Below are 9,532 nucleotides of genomic sequence, written 5' to 3'. Positions count from 1 at the left end.
GCGCCCAGCCCACCACTGTCTTAATAATACATTAGAATGTTCACTTTTACTAGCATAGTACCTTGTTTATTGATTCTGCCAGGGGCAATTTCTAAATTGAATAATAAGGTTTTTGAAAAAATGTTATAAATGTAATACGCCATTAGGAGTTTAGCACCTTGAAGGTTTATCTGCTGAGTTAATAATAAACATATGATACTAGTTATTACTGAGCCATTACTGATTTAAAGGACTAAGGCAATACAACCCCTATGCTCTGGGAAGATGATAAATTTGGGAGCAGAAAGTTCAAGTTCAGATTACCTTTGTTTCATCATTTTCTTCGGTGGTGGGAGAGAGAGATTCTGGTCTCAGTGTGATACTGATTTAGGTGGTCAGGAGTGGGGCAAGAATATTAGAAATCCAGCAGATGAAAATCCTTCAAATAAACGACCTTGTTACCCCCTGACCTATATAATCAGCATGGAGAAAACAGAAATAATTGCCCCGTGCAACCCAAATGTGTGAGTTTGAGGGAAGGGGGACAGAGGAATTCAATAACCAATAACCCACATGTACCTACTTTTTCCCTCTGAATATTTTACATTAGAAATGACAGAAGTGCCGGGCGTGGTGGCTCACGCCTGTAATCCCAGCACTTTGGGAGGCCAAGGTGGGTAGATCACAAGGTCAGGAGATTGAGACCATCCTGGCTAACACGGTAAAACCCTGTCTCTACCAAAAATACAAAAATATTAGCTGGGCATGGTGGTGGGTGCCTGTAGTCCCAGGTACTCGGGAGAATACCGAGAATGGTGTGAACCCAGGAGGTGGAGCTTGCAGTGAGCTGAGATGGTGCCACTGCACTCCCGCCTGGGCAACACAGCAAGACTCCGTCTCAAAAAAAAAAATGACAGAAGATTTGGGTTCCTTTCCCCCAATAAAATGAAAATCATGTTTTAGAAGAAAGTAATAGAATCAGCAGAAACCAGTGGCATATGTGTGGTGAAATTCATAGCGAGTATTGGGACAGACATGGCACATATGTTTTGATCCTCTAAGACTCAAACATTTGGTATTTCTTGAATTATCTTTGTGGACATAACGAAGTTTTCAAATGGCATATATAACAAAATATATTACATCCAAATTGATAGCCAATGATTTAATAACATTTAATATTAAAACAATTAAGACACATAAAATGTACAGCATCTATAGCCTGCAAATTCTTCCGGGGGTATTATGATCCTAGCTTCATTAAATAAACGTTATACTTATGGAAGCTGCATTTATTAGGCCTTGACATTAGATAAGTAAGTAAATTATTTCAGGTATCAAAGGGTTCTCTACTCTAGGCTGGAATAAGTGAATGTGCTTTCCCAATGCCTATGTTCTCAGATAATTTTTGCAGTGATGGAATTCGGCTCATATCAGCAGTAGAGAGAGGTGAGCAAGACCACTTAGTACCTAAATATAGGGCTGAGAATTCATGCAGCTGGCAGGAGAAGATGAGACCTCTTTGGAAGATGGCTCGGGTAGCTTTAATGTGAAAAAAGCTTCCAAAATTAAAAATGTTTAGTCATTGTAGCTACAAAATCAACAAAATAATAATGAAAGAAAAAAACACGGGGCCAGGTGCAGTGGCTCACGCCTGTAATCCCAGCACTTTCGGAGGCCAAGGCGGGCAGATCACGAGGTCAAGAGATCGAGACCATCCTGGCCAACATGGTGAAACCCCATCTTTACTAAAAATACAAAAATTAGCTGGGCATGGTGGTGTGCACCTGTAGTCCCAACTACTCGGGAGGCTGAGGCAGAAGAATTGCTTGAACCTGGGATGAAGAGGTTGCAGTGAGCCAAGATTGCGTCCCTGCACTCCAGCCTGGTGACAGAGTGAAACTTGGTCTCAAACAAACAAACAAACAAACATGTATTGAGCACCTCTGATTGAAAGCCTTGAGTCCTTTGGGGACTAAGAAACGGAAAAGCAAGGTCCCTGTCCTCATAGAGCCATTGTCTAACTGAGGAATCAATCACGAACACCGAAACTGTGACGTAAAGCAGAAAGAAGAGGCCCACAGTGTGGGCAGCATGGAGCTCGAAGAGATCAGGAGATTCCATGGAGGAGGGGCTGAGCAGGATTCTGACCCATGAAGGCTGGGCGAAGGGTACTCTGGGCAGGGAAAATTGCGGGCAGCAGCTGAGGCAGGAAACTGCAGGCCATATTTGGAAACCTATAAATAGCCCTTCTGAGTGAAAAACAGAGAGCACTGAAGTTAGAGGGAGGGCAGAAGTAACAGGTAAGGCCAGAGAGACAGGTGGTGAACAGATTGAGGCCTTCTTCCAGTCTGAGCCACACATCTTCTGAAACCTGGCAATCAGCCTGGTGCTTGACTATTTCATCGACTACACATGTGACCACTGGCAGCCACAAACCAAGAAGACCCTGATCCAAGAACTGGAGCTCTGCTGCTCTCCGCAAGTGCTCATCTCTCAGACTGCTTATCTCGGACTCAGTGACACAGTGGTAACCTGGAATTGGGAAGATGCCAGGAAGAGGGAGAGGGACAGAAACATAGAAATGTAACCAGTAACTGACCACTGCCCTCTACAGTCTTTTACCCCCACATGGCTTCCAGGAAGCCCAGTTTTTAGCTGTTGGGGGGGAATGCCTAATGATAGTAGAGCAGGGCCACATGTTTGTGTAGGCAAAGGAGAAACTGCCTTAACACAGCAAGGAATTTAACAAGGAATAAAACAAATGAAGAATTCTGATCCTGCTGGGTAACAAGAGATCATCCACAAGAGGCAACTGTTAATTTAAAATTTCATGGCATTGCTGAGGGCGGTGGCTCACGCCTGTAATCCCAGCACTTTGGGAGGCCAAGGTGGGTGGATCATGAGGTCAGGAGATTGAGACCATCCTGGCTAACACAGTGAAACCCCGTCTCTACTAAAAAATATAAAAAATTAGCCAGGCATGTTGGCAGGTACCTGTAGTCCCAGCTACTCCGGAGGCTGAGGCAGGAGAATTGCGTGAACCTGGGAGGCGGAGCTTGCAGTGAGCCGAGATCGCACCACTGCACTCCAGCCTGGGTGACAGAGCGAGACTCCGTCTCAAAATAAATAAATAAATAAATAAAACTTCATGGCCTTGATGCAATAGGGCTAATAGCCTCTGGATGGATTTCTCACCTTTGCACGTTTTCCCTTTTTTTTTTTTTTTTCTGTTTGAATTTCAATTAGTCTTAGCCTAACAGTGGCTTTCTTTTTTTTTTTTTTTTGAGACAAGGTCTTGCTCTGTCGCCCAGGCTGGAGTGTAGTGGCGTAATCTTGGCTCACTGCAACCTCTGTCTCCTGGGTTTAAGTGATTCTCCTGCCTCAGCCTCCTGAGTAGCTGGGACTATAGGAGTGTGCCACCACGCCTAGCTAATTTTTGTATTTTTAGTAGAGACGGAGTTTCACCATGTTGGCCAGGCTGGTCTCGAACCCCTGCCCTCAAGTGATCCACCTGCCTCAGCCTCTCAAAGTGTTGGCCACTGTGCTCGACCCAATAATGGCTTTTTATAGCCAACCAAAACACTTGGAATACACAAAAGCTCTAAAATAAGAAATACAGTGCTACTATGTTGTAAGCATTCAAGAGATCCTTGATAAGCACATAAAACCCCATGATAATGCCCTCATCAAAAATATGATTTCATTTTATTTATTTATTTTTGAGACAGTGTCTTGCTCTGTCACCCAGGCTGGAGTATGGTGACGTGATCATGGCTCACTGCAACTTCAACCTCCTGGGCTCAAGTGATACTCCCACCTCGGCCTCCTGAGTAGCTGGGACTATAGGCACACACCACCATGGCTGGCTAATTTTTTTGATTTTTTGTAGAGACAGAGTCTCACTGTGTTGCCCAGGCTGGTCTTGAACTCCTAGGTTCAAGTGATACCCCTGCCTTGGCCTTTCAAAGTGCTGGGATTACAGGCATGAGCTACTGTATCCGGCCAAAAAAAAATTTGTTTTTTTTCTTTTGAGATGGAGTCTGGCTCTGTCGCCAGGCTGGAGTGCAGTGGTGCAATCTCGGCTCCCTGCAACCTCCACCTCCTGGGTTCAAGTGATTCTCCTGCCTCAGCTCCCCCAGTAGCTGGGACTACAGGTGCCCACCACCATGCCTGGCTAATTTTTGTAGTTTTAGTAGAGACAGGGTTTCACCATGTTGGCCAGGCTGGTCTCGAACTCCTAACCTCAGGTGATCTGCCCCACCTTGGCCTCCCAAAGTGCTGAGATTACAGGCGTGAGCCACTGTGCCTGGCCAAAACTATAATTTTAGATGTGATGCAGAATTGACAACTGGCTCCCATTCCCTGCCTAGCCCCTAAACAGGGCGGGTAGAGGGAGATCTTGGAGGAAAAGGCATGTGAACTTGTTTCAGAGAGAGAAGAGGTGAGGGGTAAATCTCGTCCTAATTATTGGCCAACTAACTGGGACATTTCCCGAATCGTTAGTGTTATCCTGCAGCTTCTGCACTCAGAATTGTCCCCAGTAGCCCGGGCGCGGTGGCTCATGCCTGTAACCCCAACACTTTGGGAGGCTGAGGAGAGCGGATCACAAGATCAGGAGTTCAAGACCAGCCTGGCCAATATGGTGAAACCCTGTCTCTACTAAAAATGTAAAATGACCTGGGCATGGTGGTGCGTGCCTGTAGTCCTAGCTACTCTGGAGGCTGAGACTGAAGAATCGCTTGAACTGGGTAGGCAGAGGTTGCAGTGAGCCGAGATCGCACCACTGCACTCCAGCCTGGTGACAGAGCAAAACTCTGATTCAAAAACAACAACAAAAAAAGAAAACAGGATTTTTAGCCGGGCGTGGTGGCTCATGCCTATAATCCCAGCACTTTGGGAGGCCGAGGCGGGTGGATCACCTGAGGTCGGGAGTTCGAGACGAGGCTGACCAATATGGAGAAACCCCATCTCTACTAAAAAAAAAATACAAAATTAGCCGGGCATGATGGTGCATGCCTGTAAACCCAGCTATTCAGGAGGCTGAGGCAGGAGAATCGCTTGAACCTGGGAGGCAGAGGTTGCAGTGAGCTGAGATCATGCCATTGCACTCCAGGTTGAATAACAAGAGTGAAATTACGTCTCCCTCCCCCGCCAAAAAAAAAAAGATTGTTCCCAATAATATTTAACTTGGGGCCGACCACCACCACCAGGTGGCATCAGATCACAACTGAGTCTGGCATGAATTTATTTAAAAATTTTTTTGTAGAGACAGGGTATTGCTATGCTGCCCAGGCTGGTCTCAGACTCCTGGGCTCAAGTGATCCACTCGCCTCAGTCTCCCAAAGTGCTGAGATTACAAGCCTGAGCTGCTGTGCCTGGCCTGGCATGAATTTAGATAGGGCGGTTAACTCCCAAATTCCTCATAGCTAGCTAGACTGACCCACAATGGTCATTTTGTTGTTAACCCTGCAAGAAATTGTAACCTTCCACTTCATATGACTGATTTATTTGGATCTCAGTTATAATTACAATTACAATAGGATTTACTGTATTAATTTATAACCAATAATTGATGAAAGTACTCTCTTAGTAAACTAAAGGCCAAAGAACATTAAATTAGACATTACGCTAATTATTTTGTGATAATTATACATATATTATATATATAATATATACACACACACACACACACAGAGTGCTCGCTTTGGCAGCACATATACTAAAACTGGAATGATGCAGAGATTAGCATGGCCCCCGCACAAGGATGACACTTTTATTTAACTTGGCAAAAAAAAAAAATTCAGAAAACCAATACACACACACCCCTCATAGCTTGAATTTATTTATTTTTTGAGACAGGGTCTTACTCTGTCACCCAGACTGGAGTGCAGTGGTGCAATCTTGGCTCATTGCAACCTCCACCTCACAGGCTCAAGCGATTCTCCTACCTCAGCCTCCCGAGAAGCTGGGATTACAGACATGCACCACTACTGCCTGGCTAATTTTATTTTTTCTATTTTTGGTAGAGATGGGGTTTCACCATGTTGGCCAGGCTGGTCTCAAACTCCTGACCCCCAATGATCCACACTGCTCGGCCTCCCAAACTGTTGGTATTACAGGCATGAGCCACTGCACTCAGCCGAGTTTATTATATTACTGAAATTTTCAGGCTGGGCATGGTGGCTCATACCTGTAATACCAGCACTTTGGGAGGCTGAGACTGGAGGACCACGTGAGCCCAGGAGTTCAAGACCTGCCTAGACAATAAAGTGAGACCCCATCTCTACCAAAATTACACAAATAAGTTGGGCATGGGCGTGCGTGCCTGTAGTCCCAGCTACTCAGGAGGCTGAGGTGTGAGGGTTGCTTGAGCCCAAGAGGTCAAGGCTGTAGTGAGCTATGATCATGCCATTGCACTTTAGCCTGAGCAACAGAGTAAGACCCTGTCTCAAAAAAAACCCAAAAGAGACAAAGTAAAAATGAAGGCCGGGCATGGTGGCTCACATGTGTAATCCTAGCACTTCGGGAGGCTGAGGTGAGAAGATTGCTTTATTTAGCCCAGGAATTTGAGACCAGCCTGGGCAACATGTCGAAACCTCGTCTCTACAAAAACTTACAAAAATTAGCTGGGTGTGGTGGTGTGTGCCTGTAGTCCCAGCTACTCGGGAGGCTGAGGTGGGAGGATGGCTTGAGCCTGGGAGGTCGAGGCTGCAGTGAGCTGTGATCACACTACTCACTGCACTCCAGCTTGGGAGACAGACTCATACCCTGTCTCAAAACAAAAACAAAAACAAAAACAAACAAACAAAAAAAACAGGAAAAGATGAAAAAAGGTACTAGAAAAAAGTGAACTAGGGTAGGCGTGGTCGTTCAGGCCTGTAATCCCAGCACTTTGGGAGGGCGAGGCGGGTGGATCACTTGAGGTCAGGAGTTTGAGACCAGCCTGGCCAATATGGTGAAACCCTCTCTCTACCAAAAAAAAAAAAAAAAAAAAAAACATTTAGCCGGGCATAGTGGCACGTGCCTGGAGTCCCAGCTACTTAGGAGGCTGAGGCAGGAGAATTTCTCGAACTCGGGAGACAGAGGTTGTAGTGAGCTGAGATCACACCACTGCATTCCAGCCTGGGTGACAGACTGAGACTCTGTCTCAAGAAATACAGTGGAAGGAGTTAGTAAAATTTACCACTGGTAGCTGGGCACGGTGGCTCACACCTGTAATCCCAGCTCTTAAGGAGGCAGAGCCAGGAGGATAGCTTGAGCCTGGGAGTTCGAGACTTGCCTGGGCAATATAGTAAGACCCTATTCTCCACAAAAATAAAAAAAAAAAGAAAAAAGAAAAAGAAAAAAAAATTACCTCTGGTAAAACTAGTTCTTGGACCCTTCAAGGTGACTTATTATTTGTTTTCTGTCAATATCACCCTGTGTGTTATGTTTTTCAGGTAGGAGATGGCTTGGTGAGTAGGAATTATTTTCAGTTTCAAATAAATCTCATTTTGCTTTTCATTCCTCTGAAAATTAGCAATACAGGGATGAAAAGAATTGTGCCTGTCTTGCACTATTGTGCACTGTTCTTGCACTGAGAATAGTGCTTCACGTCACAAGCACTGTATGTGTTGCCATTATTAGTAACCTTTGCAGTGATGATTATGCTCATGGATCACCCAGACACACTCTCCCTCTTGCTGCCATCCCTGCCTCATTCACCCGTCTAAAACAGGTACTATATGTCAAACATGCACCATTCTGTGGCTACTCCTTGAATGGTTCACTGAACATTTTAGATGGCTTCACGCTTGCAGAGTTTTTTTTTTTTTGAGACTGAGTCTCACTCTGTCACCCAGGCTAGATAGCTTCCCAAGTAGCTGGGACTACAGGTGCACGTCACCAGAGTGAGACTCCGTCTCAAAAAATAATAAAAAACAAAAGTGACCCAAAAGAAAGGGGGAAGAGGCCGGGTGCGATGGCTCATACCTGCAATCCCAGCACATTGGGAGGCTGAAGGGAGGATCTCATGAGGCCAAGAGTTTGAGACCAGCCTGGCCAATATGGAAAAACCCTGTTTCTACTAAAAATACAAAAATTAGCCAAGTGTGGTGGTGCATGCCTGTAATCCCAGCTACTCGAGTTACTGAGGCATGAGAATCTCTTGAACCTGGAGGTGGAGGTTGCAGTGAGCTGAGATTGCGCCACTGCACTCCAGCCTGGGTGACATAGCAAGACCCTGTCTCAAGAAAAACAAAAAAAAAAGAATAGAAGAAGAATCTTAGTATTTGACAATATGGAATATAAGAGAAAAAATATATAATAAGGGAAAAGAAGGGTGTTACATGCTGATGAATGATAGAGCAAGAAGCAACTGAAAAAAATTGCTGGAATAGATGTATCAGGTTAAAAGATTTTAACATATACTTTTCAGAAATTGATAAATTGGAATTACAATTGTAAGTGACCATGCCCAGCTCAATTTTTCTCTTTTTGTCTTTATTTATTTACTTATTTATTTTGAGACAGGGTCCCACTCTGTTGCCCAGGCTGGAGTGCAGTGGCACAATCTCAGCTCACTGCAACCTCTGCCTCCCAGGATCAAGCAATCCTTTGACCCCAGCCTCCCAAGTAGCTGGAACTACAGGCAGGCACCACCATGGCTGGCTAATTTTTGCATTCTTTTGTAGAGACGAAGTTTTGCATGTTTCCAGTCTTGAATTCCTGGGCTCAAGTGATCTACCTGCCTCAGCCTCCCAAAGTGCTAGGATTACAGGCATGAGCCACTGCACCTGGCCTGTCTTTCTGATTTAAATTTCTCTTTGAGATAATCTTATTATTGGATCTGTTTAATCCAGTCTGAGAGTCTGTTTTCTAATTGGTGAATTTAATTAATTTTTTATTTATTATAATTCATTATAAGTACTTATTTCTGCCCTTTTTTATTCCATATTTGTCATTTACTACAGGTCTTGGTCTGTTTTGTGTTGCTATAACAGGATAAGGCTGGGTAATTTATCAAGAGGTTTATTTGGCTCAGGATTCTGGTGGCTGGAAGGTTCACGATTGGGTAGCTGCATCTGGTGAAGGCCTTAGGCTGCTTCCACTCATGGTGGAAAGAGGAAGGGGAATGGGAGTGTGCAAAGAAATCACAAGGCAAGAGAGAAAGCAAGGGAGAGAAACCAAGGAAGCTAGACTCTTAACAACCCACTTTCTGGAAAACTAACTCATTCCTGCAAGTGTGAGAATGAGCTCCTGGGAGAGCATTAATCCATTCATGAGAAATCCACCCCCATGACCCAAACACTTCCCACTAGGCCCCACCTCCCAACACTGCCACATTAGGAATAAAATTTCTTTCTTTCTTTCTTTTTTTTTTTTTTTGAGATGGAGTCTTGCTCTTGTTGCCCAGGCTAGAGTGCAATGGCCTGATCTCAGCCCACTGCAACCTTTGCCTCCCGGGTTCAAGCGATTCTCCTGCCTCAGCCTCCCGAGTAGCTGGGATTACAGGCACCCACCACCATGCCCAGCTAATTTTTTTGTATTTTTAGTAGAGACGGGGTTTCAC

The sequence above is a fragment of the Colobus angolensis genome, unplaced genomic scaffold (assembly GCF_000951035.1).
Source record: "Colobus angolensis palliatus isolate OR3802 unplaced genomic scaffold, Cang.pa_1.0 Scaffold35, whole genome shotgun sequence".
Lineage (NCBI taxonomy): Eukaryota > Metazoa > Chordata > Mammalia > Primates > Cercopithecidae > Colobus > Colobus angolensis.
This window is presented reverse-complemented; position numbering follows the sequence as displayed.